The sequence below is a fragment of the Lissotriton vulgaris genome, chromosome 8, assembly GCF_964263255.1.
Source record: "Lissotriton vulgaris chromosome 8, aLisVul1.2, whole genome shotgun sequence".
Lineage (NCBI taxonomy): Eukaryota > Metazoa > Chordata > Amphibia > Caudata > Salamandridae > Lissotriton > Lissotriton vulgaris.
Window position 1 is genome coordinate 1,530,323,956 of NC_141696.1, and position 13,379 is coordinate 1,530,337,334.

The following is a 13,379-nucleotide window of genomic DNA, read 5'->3' on the forward strand; positions in this document are numbered from 1 at the left end:
TGCAGGACCTGGATTTTTAACCTCATATGGTAGAGATATGTTTTAAGGAGTCCTGTATCATTCCGCAATTAACTGGTGCAATGGGTAAATAATATTTTTGGGATCCAGGTTAGGTCATTTTTTTTTTTAACTCCGAATGGACTAGCACTATATTACCCAGACGTATTTGGCATGAGTAGGTAAGCAATGTCATCTGACTACTGACATCTGTGTTCAAGGGGTAGTGGAAGGTAATGCAGACAAGAGTTTACTTTACAAAAAAGCATGAAATGGGAAATATTCATTGTCAAACCTGAAGGTAAGAGAGGTGGAAGCAAGTTTAGAAGGAGGACATAAAGCAAAGTCTATGTTAAATTGATTGTGTTGTAGATCAGTTGGAAAACTTTGATGAATAGAGAAAAAGTACTACAGCTGATTCCAAGACCTATTTTGTTAGAAGCAAGGAACGTCTCAACTGTGCCGAAACCCGGGATTGAACCAGGGACCTTTAGATCTTCAGTCTAACGCTTTCCCAACTGAGCTATTTCAGCCTTCTGATAGCTGGGGTCTTCATACTTTAATTTGAACCATTTAAAAAAATAGATGCAGGACCTGGATTTTTAACCTCATATGGTAGAGATATGTTTTAAGGAGTCCTGTATCATTCCGCAGTTAACTGGTGCAATGGGTAAATAGCATTTTTGGGATCCAGGTTAGGTAGTTGTTTTTTTAACTCTGAATGGACTAGCACTATATTACCCAAATATATTTGGCATGAGAAGGTAAGCAATGTCATCTGACTACTGACATCTGTGTTCAAGGGGAAGTGGAATGTGATGCAGACAAGAGTTTACTTTACAAAAAAGGACGAAATGGGAAACATTCATAGTCAAACCTGAAGGCAAGATAGGTGGAAGAAAGTTTAAAAGGAGGACAGAAAGCAATGTCTATGTTGAATTGATCATTTTGTAGATCAGTTGATAAAAATGTCGATAGAGAAAAAGTACTACAGCTGATTCCAAGACCTATTTTGCTAGAAGCAAGGAATCTCTCAACTGTGCCGAAAGCCGGGATTGAACCAGGAACCTTTAGATCTTCAGTCTAACGCTCTCCCAACTGAGCTATTTCAGCCTGCTTATAGCTGTGGTCTTCATACTTTAATTTAAACCATTTAACAAAATAGATGCAGGACCTGGATTTTTAACCTCATATGGTAGAGATATGTTTTAAGGAGTCCTGTATCATTCCGCAGTTAACTGGTGCAATGGGTAAATAGCATTTTTGGGATCCAGGTTAGGTAGTTGTTTTTTTAACTCTGAATGGACTAGCACTATATTACCCAAATATATTTGGCATGAGAAGGTAAGCAATGTCATCTGACTACTGACATCTGTGTTCAAGGGGAAGTGGAATGTGATGCAGACAAGAGTTTACTTTACAAAAAAGGACGAAATGGGAAACATTCATAGTCAAACCTGAAGGCAAGATAGGTGGAAGAAAGTTTAAAAGGAGGACAGAAAGCAATGTCTATGTTGAATTGATCATTTTGTAGATCAGTTGATAAAAATGTCGATAGAGAAAAAGTACTACAGCTGATTCCAAGGCCTATTTTGCTAGAACCAAGGAATCTCTCAACTGTGCCGAAACCCGGGATTGAACCAGGGACCTTTAGATCTTCAGTCTAACGCTCTCCCAACTGAGCTATTTCGGCCTGCTTATATCTGTGGTCTTCATACTTTAATTTAAACCATTTAACAAAATAGATGGAGGACCTGGATTTTTAACCTCATATGGTAGAGATATGTTTTAAGGAGTCCTGTATCATTCCGCAATTAACAGGTGCAATGGGTAAATAGCATTTTTGGGATCCAGGTTAGGTAGTTGTTTTTTTAACTATGAATGGACTAGCACTATATTACCCAGAAATATTTGGCATGAGTAGGTAAGCAATGTCATCTGACTACTGACATCTGTGTTCAAGGGGAAGTGGAAGGTAATGCAGAGAAGAGTTTACTTTACAAAAAAGCATGAAATGGGAAATATTCATTGTCAAACCTGAAGGTAAGAGAGGTGGAAGCAAGTTTAGAAGGAGGACATAAAGCAAAGTCTATGTTAAATTGATTGTGTTGTAAATCAGTTGGAAAAAATTTGATGAATAGAGAAAAAGTACTACAGCTGATTCCAAGACCTATTTTGTTAGAAGCAAGGAACCTCTCGACTGTGCCGAAACCCAGGATTGAACCAGGGACCTTTAGATCTTCAGTCTAACGCTCTCCCAACTGAGCTATTTCAGCCTTCTGATAACTGTGGTCTTCATACTCTAATTTGAACCATTTAACAAAATAGATGCAGGACCTGGATTTTTAACCTCATATGGTAGAGATATGTTTTAAGGAGTCCTGTATCATTCCCCAGTTAACTGGTGCAATGGGTAAATAGCATTTTTGGGATCCAGGTTAGGTAGTTGTGTTTTTTAACTCTGAATGGACTAGCACTATATTACCCAGATATATTTGGCATGAGTAGGTAAGCAATGTCATCTGACTACTGACATCTGTGTTCAAGGGGAAGTGGAATGTGATGCAGACAAGAGTTTACTTTACAAAAAAGGACGAAATGGGAAACATTCATAGTCAAACCTGAAGGCAAGATAGGTGGAAGAAAGTTTAAACGGAGGACAGAAAGCAAAGTCTATGTTGAATTGATCATTTTGTAGATCAGTTGATAAAAATGTTGATAGAGAAAAAAGTACTACAGCTGATTCCAAGACCTATTTTGTTAGAAGCAAGGAACCTCTCAACTGTGCCGAAAGCCGGGATTGAACCAGGAACCTTTAGATCTTCAGTCTAACGCTCTCCCAACTGAGCTATTTCAGCCTGCTTATAGCTGTGGTCTTCATACTTTAATTTAAACCATTTAACAAAATAGATGCAGGACCTGGATTTTTAACCTCATATGGTAGAGATATGTTTTAAGGAGTCATGTATCATTCCGCAATTAACTGGTGCAATGGGTAAATAATATTTTTGGGATCCAGGTTAGGTCATTTTTTTTTTTTAACTCCGAATGGACTAGCACTATATTACCCAGACGTATTTGGCATGAGTAGGTAAGCAATGTCATCTAACTACTGACATCTGTGTTCAAGGGGAAGTGGAAGGTAATGCAGACAAGAGTTTACTTTACAAAAAAGCATGAAATGGGAAAAATTCATTGTCAAACCTGAAGGTAAGAGAGGTGGAAGCAAGTTTAGAAGGAGGACATGAAGCAAAGTCTATGTTAAATTGATTGTGTTGTAGATCAGTTGGAAAAACTTTGATGAATAGAGAAAAAGTACTACAACTGATTCCAAGACATGTTTTGTTAGAAGCAAGGAACCTCTCAACCGTGCCGAAACCCGGGATTGAACCAGGGACCTTTAGATCTTCAGTCTAACGCTCTCCCAACTGAGCTATTTCGGCCTTCTGATAGCTGGGGTCTTCATACTTTAATTTGAACCATTTAACAAAATAGATGCAGGACCTGGATTTTTAACCTCATATGGTAGAGATATGTTTTAAGGAGTCCTGTATCATTCCGCAGTTAACTGGTGCAATGGGTAAATAGCATTTTTGGGATCCAGGTTAGGTAGTTGTTTTTTTAACTCTGAATGGACTAGCACTATATTACCCAAATATATTTGGCATGAGTAGGTAAGCAATGTCATCTGACTACTGACATCTGTGTTCAAGGGGCAGTGGAATGTGATGCAGACAAGAGTTTACTTTACAAAAAAAGGACGAAATGGGAAACATTCATAGTCAAACCTGAAGGCAAGATAGGTGGAAGAAAGTTTAAAAGGAGGACAGAAAGCAATGTCTATGTTGAATTGATCATTTTGTAGATCAGTTGATAAAAATGTCGATAGAGAAAAAGTACTACAGCTGATTCCAAGACCTATTTTGCTAGAAGCAAGGAATCTCTCAACTGTGCCGAAACCCGGGATTGAACCAGGGACCTTTAGATCTTCAGTCTAACGCTCTCCCAACTGAGCTATTTCGGCCTGCTTATATCTGTGGTCTTCATACTTTAATTTAAACCATTTAACAAAATAGATGGAGGACCTGGATTTTTAACCTCATATGGTAGAGATATGTTTTAAGGAGTCCTGTATCATTCCGCAATTAACAGGTGCAATGGGTAAATAGCATTTTTGGGATCCAGGTTAGGTAGTTGTTTTTTTAACTATGAATGGACTAGCACTATATTACCCAGAAATATTTGGCATGAGTAGGTAAGCAATGTCATCTGACTACTGACATCTGTGTTCAAGGGGAAGTGGAAGGTAATGCAGACAAGAGTTTACTTTACAAAAAAGCATGAAATGGGAAATATTCATTGTCAAACCTGAAGGTAAGAGAGGTGGAAGCAAGTTTAGAAGGAGGACATAAAGCAAAGTCTATGTTAAATTGATTGTGTTGTAAATCAGTTGGAAAAAATTTGATGAATAGAGAAAAAGTACTACAGCTGATTCCAAGACCTATTTTGTTAGAAGCAAGGAACCTCTCGACTGTGCCGAAACCCAGGATTGAACCAGGGACCTTTAGATCTTCAGTCTAACGCTCTCCCAACTGAGCTATTTCGGCCTTCTGATAACTGTGGTCTTCATACTCTAATTTGAACCATTTAACAAAATAGATGCAGGACCTGGATTTTTAACCTCATATGGTAGAGATATGTTTTAAGGAGTCCTGTATCATTCCCCAGTTAACTGGTGCAATGGGTAAATAGCATTTTTGGGATCCAGGTTAGGTAGTTGTGTTTTTTAACTCTGAATGGACTAGCACTATATTACCCAGATATATTTGGCATGAGTAGGTAAGCAATGTCATCTGACTACTGACATCTGTGTTCAAGGGGAAGTGGAATGTGATGCAGACAAGAGTTTACTTTACAAAAAAGGACGAAATGGGAAACATTCATAGTCAAACCTGAAGGCAAGATAGGTGGAAGAAAGTTTAAACGGAGGACAGAAAGCAAAGTCTATGTTGAATTGATCATTTTGTAGATCAGTTGATAAAAATGTTGATAGAGAAAAAAGTACTTCAGCTGATTCCAAGACCTATTTTGTTAGAAGCAAGGAACCTCTCAACTGTGTCAAAAGCCGGGATTGAACCAGGAACCTTTAGATCTTCAGTCTAACGCTCTCCCAACTGAGCTATTTCAGCCTGCTTATAGCTGTGGTCTTCATACTTTAATTTAAACCATTTAACAAAATAGATGCAGGACCTGGATTTTTAACCTCATATGGTAGAGATATGTTTTAAGGAGTCATGTATCATTCCGCAATTAACTGGTGCAATGGGTAAATAATATTTTTGGGATCCAGGTTAGGTCATTTTTTTTTTTTAACTCCGAATGGACTAGCACTATATCACCCAGACGTATTTGGCATGAGTAGGTAAGCAATGTCATCTAACTACTGACATCTGTGTTCAAGGGGAAGTGGAAGGTAATGCAGACAAGAGTTTACTTTACAAAAAAGCATGAAATGGGAAAAATTCATTGTCAAACCTGAAGGTAAGAGAGGTGGAAGCAAGTTTAGAAGGAGGACATAAAGCAAAGTCTATGTTAAATTGATTGTGTTGTAGATCAGTTGGAAAAACTTTGATGAATAGAGAAAAAGTACTACAACTGATTCCAAGACATGTTTTGTTAGAAGCAAGGAACCTCTCAACCGTGCCGAAACCCGGGATTGAACCAGGGACCTTTAGATCTTCAGTCTAACAATCTCCCAACTGAGCTATTTCGGCCTTCTGATAGCTGGGGTCTTCATACTTTAATTTGAACCATTTAACAAAATAGATGCAGGACCTGGATTTTTAACCTCATATGGTAGAGATATGTTTTAAGGAGTCCTGTATCATTCCGCAGTTAACTGGTGCAATGGGTAAATAGCATTTTTGGGATCCAGGTTAGGTAGCTGTTTTTTTAACTCTGAATGGACTAGCACTATATTACCCAGATATATTTGGCATGAGTAGGTAAGCAATGTCATCTGACTACTGACATCTGTGTTCAAGGGGAAGTGGAATGTGATGCAGATAAGAGTTTACTTTACAAAAAAGGACGAAATGGGAAACATTCATAGTCAAACCTGAAGGCAAGATAGGTGGAAGAAAGTTTAAAAGGAGGACAGAAAGCAAAGTCTATGTTGAATTGATCATTTTGTAGATCAGTTGATAAAAATGTTGATAGAGAAAAAAGTACTACAGCTGATTCCAAGACCTATTTTGTTAGAAGCAAGGAACCTCTCAACTGTGCCAAAACCCGTGATTGAACCAGGGACCTTTAGATCTTCAGTCTAATGCTCTCCCAACTGAGCTATTTCGGCCTGCTTATATCCATGGTCTTCATACTTTAATTTAAACCATTTAACAAAATAGATGCAGGACCTGGATTTTTAACCTCATATGGTAGAGATATGTTTTAAGGAGTCCTGTATCATTCCGCAATTAACTGGTGCAATGGGTAAATAGCATTTTTGGGATCCAGGTTAGGTAGTTGTTTTTTTAACTCTGAATGGACTAGCACTATATTACCCAGATATATTTGGCATGAGTAGGTAAGCAATGTCATCTGACTACTGACATCTGTGTTCAAGGGGAAGTGGAAGGTAATGCAGACAAGAGTTTACTTTACAAAAAAGCATGAAATGGGAAATATTCATTGTCAAACCTGAAGGTAAGAGAGGTGGAAGCAAGTTTAGAAGGAGGACATAAAGCAAAGTCTATGTTAAATTGATTGTGTTGTAGATCATTTAGAAAAAATTTGATGAATAGAGAAAAAGTACTACAGCTGATTCCAAGACCTATTTTGTTAGAAGCAAGGAACCTCTCAACTGTGCCAAAACCCGGGATTGAACCAGGGACCTTTAGATCTTCAGTCTAACGCTCTCCCAACTGAGCTATTTCGGCCTTCTGATAATTGGGGTCTTCATACTTTAATTTGAACCATTTACCAAAATAGATGCAGGAACTGGATTTTTAAACTCATATGGTAGAGATATGTTTTAAGGAGTCCTGTATCATTCCCCAGTTAACTGGTGCAATGGGTAAATAGCATTTTTGGGATCCAGGTTAGGTAGTTGTTTTTTTAACTCTGAATGGACTAGCACTATATTACCCAGATATATTTGGCATGAGTATTTAAGCAATGTCATCTGACTACTGACATCTGTGTTCAAGGGGAAGTGGAATGTGATGCAGACAAGAGTTTACTTTACAAAAAAGGACGAAATGGGAAACATTCATAGTCAAACCTGAAGGCAAGATAGGTGGGAGAAAGTTTAAACGGAGGACAGAAAGCAAAGTCTATGTTGAATTGATCATTTTGTAGATCAGTTGATAAAAATGTTGATAGAGAAAAAAGTACTACAGCTGATTCCAAGACCTATTTTGTTAGAAGCAAGGAACCTCTCAACTGTGCCGAAAGCCGGGATTGAACCAGGAACCTTTAGATTTTCAGTCTAACGCTCTCCCAACTGAGCTATTTCAGCCTGCTTATAGCTGTGGTCTTCATACTTTAATTTAAACCATTTAACAAAATAGATGCAGGACCTGGATTTTTAACCTCATATGGTAGAGATATGTTTTAAGGAGTCATGTATCATTCCGCAATTAACTGGTGCAATGGGTAAATAATATTTTTGGGATCCAGGTTAGGTCATTTTTTTTTTTTAACTCCGAATGGACTAGCACTATATTACCCAGACGTATTTGGCATGAGTAGGTAAGCAATGTCATCTAACTACTGACATCTGTGTTCAAGGGGAAGTGGAAGGTAATGCAGACAAGAGTTTACTTTACAAAAAAGCATGAAATGGGAAATATTCATTGTCAAACCTGAAGGTAAGAGAGGTGGAAGCAAGTTTAGAAGGAGGACATAAAGCAAAGTCTATGTTAAATTGATTGTGTTGTAGATCAGTTGGAAAAACTTTGATGAATAGAGAAAAAGTACTACAACTGATTCCAAGACATGTTTTGTTAGAAGCAAGGAATCTCTCAACCGTGCCGAAACCCGGGATTGAACCAAGGACCTTTAGATCTTCAGTCTAACGCTCTCCCAACTGAGCTATTTCGGCCTTCTGATAGCTGGGGTCTTCATACTTTAATTTGAACCATTTAACAAAATAGATGCAGGACCTGGATTTTTAACCTCATATGGTAGAGATATGTTTTAAGGAGTCCTGTATCATTCCGCAGTAAACTGGTGCAATGGGTAAATAGCATTTTTGGGATCCAGGTTAGGTAGCTGTTTTTTTAACTCTGAATGGACTAGCACTATATTACCCAGATATATTTGGCATGAGTAGGTAAGCAATGTCATCTGACTACTGACATCTGTGTTCAAGGGGAAGTGGAATGTGATGCAGACAAGAGTTTACTTTACAAAAAAGGACGAAATGGGAAACATTCATAGTCAAACCTGAAGGCAAGATAGGTGGAAGAAAGTTTAAAAGGAGGACAGAAAGCAAAGTCTATGTTGAATTGATCATTTTGTAGATCAGTTGATAAAAATGTTGATAGAGAAAAAAGTACTACAGCTGATTCCAAGACCTATTTTGTTAGAAGCAAGGAACCTCTCAGCTGTGCCAAAACCCGGGATTGAACCAGGGACCTTTAGATCTTCAGTCTAATGCTCTCCCAACTGAGCTATTTCGGCCTGCTTATATCCGCGGTCTTCATACTTTAATTTAAACCATTTAACAAAATAGATGCAGGACCTGGATTTTTAACCTCATATGGTAGAGATATGTTTTAAGGAGTCCTGTATCATTCCGCAATTAACTGGTGCAATGGGTAAATAGCATTTTTGGGATCCAGGTTAGGTAGTTGTTTTTTTAACTCTGAATGGACTAGCACTATATTACCCAGATATATTTGGCATGAGTAGGTAAGCAATGTCATCTGACTACTGACATCTGTGTTCAAGGGGAAGTGGAAGGTAATGCAGACAAGAGTTTACTTTGCAAAAAAGCATGAAATGGGAAATATTCATTGTCAAACCTGAAGGTAAGAGAGGTGGAAGCAAGTTTAGAAGGAGGACATAAAGCAAAGTCTATGTTAAATTGATTGGGTTGTAGATCATTTAGAAAAAATTTGATAAATAGAGAAAAAGTACTACAGCTGATTCCAAGACCTATTTTGTTAGAAGCAAGGAACCTCTCAACTGTGCCAAAACCCGGGATTGAACCAGGGACCTTTAGATCTTCAGTCTAATGCTCTCCCAACTGAGCTATTTCGGCCTGCTTATATCCGAGGTCTTCATACTTTAATTTAAACCATTTAACAAAATAGATGCAGGACCTGGATTTTTAACCTCATATGGTAGAGATATGTTTTAAGGAGTCCTGTATCATTCCGCAATTAACTGGTGCAATGGGTAAATAGCATTTTTGGGATCCAGGTTAGGTAGTTGTTTTTTTAACTCTGAATGGACTAGCACTATATTACCCAGATATATTTGGCATGAGTAGGTAAGCAATGTCATCTGACTACTGACATCTGTGTTCAAGGGGAAGTGGAATGTGATGCAGACAAGAGTTTACTTTACAAAAAAGGACGAAATGGGAAACATTCATAGTCAAACCTGAAGGCAAGATAGGTGGAAGAAAGTTTAAAAGGAGGACAGAAAGCAAAGTCTATGTTGAATTGATCATTTTGTAGATCAGTTGATAAAAATGTTAATAGAGAAAAAAGTACTACAGCTGATTCCAAGACCTATTTTGTTAGAAGCAAGAAATCTCTCAACTGTGACGAAACTCGGGATTGAACCAGGGACCTTTAGATCTTCAGTCTAACGCTCTCCCATCTGAGCTATTTCGGCCTGCTTATAGCTGTGGTCTTCATACTTTAATTTAAACCATTTAACAAAATAGATGCAGGACCTGGATTTTTAACCTCATATGGTAGAGATATGTTTTAAGGAGTCCTGTATCATTCTGCAATTAACTGGTGCAATGGGTAAATAATATTTTTGGGATCCAGGTTAGGTCATTTTTTTTTTAACTCCGAATGGACTAGCACTATATTACCCAGACGTATTTGGCATGAGTAGGTAAGCAATGTCATCTGACTACTGACATCTGTGTTCAAGGGGTAGTGGAAGGTAATGCAGACAAGAGTTCACTTTACAAAAAAGCATGAAATGGGAAATATTCATTGTCAAACCTGAAGGTAAGAGAGGTGGAAGCAAGTTTAGAAGGAGGACATAAAGCAAAGTCTATGTTAAATTGATTGTGTTGTAGATCAGTTGGAAAACTTTGATGAATAGAGAAAAAGTACTACAGCTGATTCCAAGACCTATTTTGTTAGAAGCAAGGAACCTCTCAACTGTGCCGAAACCCGGGATTGAACCAGGGACCATTAGATCTTCAGTCTAACGCTCTCCCAACTGAGCTATTTTGGCATTCTGATAGCTGGGGTCTTCATACTTTAATTTGAACCATTTAACAAAATAGATGCAGGACCTGGATTTTTAAACTCAAATGGTAGAGATATGTTTTAAGGAGTCCTGTATCATTCCCCAGTTAACTGGTGCAATGGGTAAATAGCCTTTTTGGGATCCAGGTTAGGTAGTTGTTTTTTAAACTCTGAATGGACTAGCACTATATTACCCAGATATATTTGGCATGAGTAGGTAAGCAATGTCATCTGACTACTGACATCTGTGTTCAAGGGGAAGTGGAATGTGATGCAGACAAGAGTTTACTTTACAAAAAAGGACGAAATGGGAAACATTCATAGTCAAACCTGAAGGCAAGATAGGTGGAAGAAAGTTTAAAAGGAGGACAGAAAGCAAAGTCTACGTTGAATTGATCATTTTGTAGATCAGTTGATAAAAATGTTGATAGAGAAAAAAGTACTACAGCTGATTCCAAGACCTATTTTGTTAGAAGCAAGGAACCTCTCAACTGTGCCAAAACCCGGGATTGAACCAGGGACCTTTAGATCTTCAGTCTAACGCTCTCCCAACTGAGCTATTTCGGCCTGCTTATAGCTGTGGACTTCATACTTTAATTTAAACCATTTAACAAAATAGATGCAGGACCTGGATTTTTAACCTCATATGGTAGAGATATGTTTTAAGGAGTCCTGTATCATTCCGCAATTAACTGGTGCAATGGGTAAATAATATTTTTGGGATCCAGGTTAGGTCATTTTTTTTTTTAACTCCGAATGGACTAGCACTATATTACCCAGACGTATTTGGCATGAGTAGGTAAGCAATGTCATCTGACTACTGACATCTGTGTTCAAGGGGTAGTGGAAGGTAATGCAGACAAGGGTTTACTTTACAAAAAAGCATGAAATGGGAAATATTCATTGTCAAACCTGAAGGTAAGAGAGGTGGAAGAAAGTTTAAAAGGAGGACAGAAAGCAATGTCTATGTTGAATTGATCATTTTGTAGATCAGTTGATAAAAATGTCGATAGAGAAAAAGTACTACAGCTGATTCCAAGACCTATTTTGCTAGAAGCAAGGAACCTCTCAACTGTGCCGAAACCCAGGATTGAACCAGGGACCTTTAGATCTTCAGTCTAACGCTCTCCCAACTGAGCTATTTCGGCCTGCTTATTTCTGTGGTCTTCATACTTTAATTTAAACCATTTAACAAAATAGATGGAGGACCTGGATTTTTAACCTCATATGGTAGAGATATGTTTTAAGGAGTCCTGTATCATTCCGCAATTAACAGGTGCAATGGGTAAATAGCATTTTTGGGATCCAGGTTAGGTAGTTGTTTTTTTAACTCTGAATGGACTAGCACTATATTACCCAGAAATATTTGGCATGAGTAGGTAAGCAATGTCATCTGACTACTGACATCTGTGTTCAAGGGGAAGTGGAAGGTAATGCAGACAAGAGTTTACTTTACAAAAAAGCATGAAATGGGAAATATTCATTGTCAAACCTGAAGGTAAGAGAGGTGGAAGCAAGTTTAGAAGGAGGACATAAAGCAAAGTCTATGTTAAATTGATTGTGTTGTAAATCAGTTGGAAAAAATTTGATGAATAGAGAAAAAGTACTACAGCTGATTCCAAGACCTATTTTGTTAGAAGCAAGGAACCTCTCGACTGTGCCGAAACCCAGGATTGAACCAGGGACCTTTAGATCTTCAGTCTAACGCTCTCCCAACTGAGCTATTTCGGCCTTCTGATAACTGTGGTCTTCATACTCTAATTTGAACCATTTAACAAAATAGATGCAGGACCTGGATTTTTAACCTCATATGGTAGAGATATGTTTTAAGGAGTCCTGTATCATTCCCCAGTTAACTGGTGCAATGGGTAAATAGCATTTTTGGGATCCAGGTTAGGTAGTTGTTTTTTTAACTCTGAATGGACTAGCACTATATTACCCAGATATATTTGGCATGAGTAGGTAAGCAATGTCATCTGACTACTGACATCTGTGTTCAAGGGGAAGTGGAATGTGATGCAGACAAGAGTTTACTTTACAAAAAAGGACGAAATGGGAAACATTCATAGTCAAACCTGAAGGCAAGATAGGTGGAAGAAAGTTTAAACGGAGGACAGAAAGCAAAGTCTATGTTGAATTGATCATTTTGTAGATCAGTTGATAAAAATGTTGATAGAGAAAAAAGTACTACAGCTGATTCCAAGACCTATTTTGTTAGAAGCAAGGAACCTCTCAACTGTGCCGAAACCCGGGATTGAACCAGGAACCTTTAGATCTTCAGTCTAACGCTCTCCCAACTGAGCTATTTCAGCCTGCTTATAGCTGTGGTCTTCATACTTTAATTTAAACCATTTAACAAAATAGATGCAGGACCTGGATTTTTAACCTCATATGGTAGAGATATGTTTTAAGGAGTCCTGTATCATTCCGCAATTAACTGGTGCAATGGGTAAATATTATTTTTGGGATCCAGGTTAGGTCATTTTTTTTTTTTTAGCTCCGAATGGACTAGCACTATATTACCCAGACGTATTTGGCATGAGTAGGTAAGCAATGTCATCTGACTACTGACATCTGTGTTCAAGGGGAAGTGGAAGGTAATGCAGACAAGAGTTTACTTTACAAAAAAGCATGAAATGGGAAATATTCATTGTCAAACCTGAAGGTAAGAGAGGTGGAAGCAAGTTTAGAAGGAGGACATAAAGCAAAGTCTATGTTAAATTGATTGTGTTGTAGATCAGTTGGAAAAACTTTGATGAATAGAGAAAAAGTACTACAACTGATTCCAAGACATGTTTTGTTAGAAGCAAGGAACCTCTCAACCGTGCCAAAACCCGGGATTGAACCAGGGACCTTTAGATCTTCAGTCTAGCGCTCTCCCAACTGAGCTATTTCGGCCTTCTGATAGCTGGGGTCTTCATACTTTAATTTGAACCA

At 38.1% G+C, this 13,379-nt stretch overlaps 5 non-coding genes across 5 annotated transcripts; all 5 read right to left on the minus strand.

Moving 5' to 3' along the window:
- Positions 1-1,617: 1,617 nt before the first annotated feature.
- TRNAF-GAA (transfer RNA phenylalanine (anticodon GAA)) lies at positions 1,618-1,690 on the minus strand. The gene has a single exon. It is a non-coding gene; the product is annotated as a tRNA-Phe (tRNA).
- A 1,677-nt stretch (positions 1,691-3,367) lies between these two features.
- Positions 3,368-3,440, minus strand: TRNAF-GAA (transfer RNA phenylalanine (anticodon GAA)). Its single transcript has one exon. It is a non-coding gene; the product is annotated as a tRNA-Phe (tRNA).
- Positions 3,441-3,948: 508 nt separating this feature from the next.
- Positions 3,949-4,021, minus strand: TRNAF-GAA (transfer RNA phenylalanine (anticodon GAA)). The gene has a single exon. It is a non-coding gene; the product is annotated as a tRNA-Phe (tRNA).
- Positions 4,022-6,862: 2,841 nt separating this feature from the next.
- Positions 6,863-6,935, minus strand: TRNAF-GAA (transfer RNA phenylalanine (anticodon GAA)). Its single transcript has one exon. It is a non-coding gene; the product is annotated as a tRNA-Phe (tRNA).
- A 4,001-nt stretch (positions 6,936-10,936) lies between these two features.
- TRNAF-GAA (transfer RNA phenylalanine (anticodon GAA)) lies at positions 10,937-11,009 on the minus strand. Its single transcript has one exon. It is a non-coding gene; the product is annotated as a tRNA-Phe (tRNA).
- Between the last annotated feature and the right edge of the window lie 2,370 nt (positions 11,010-13,379).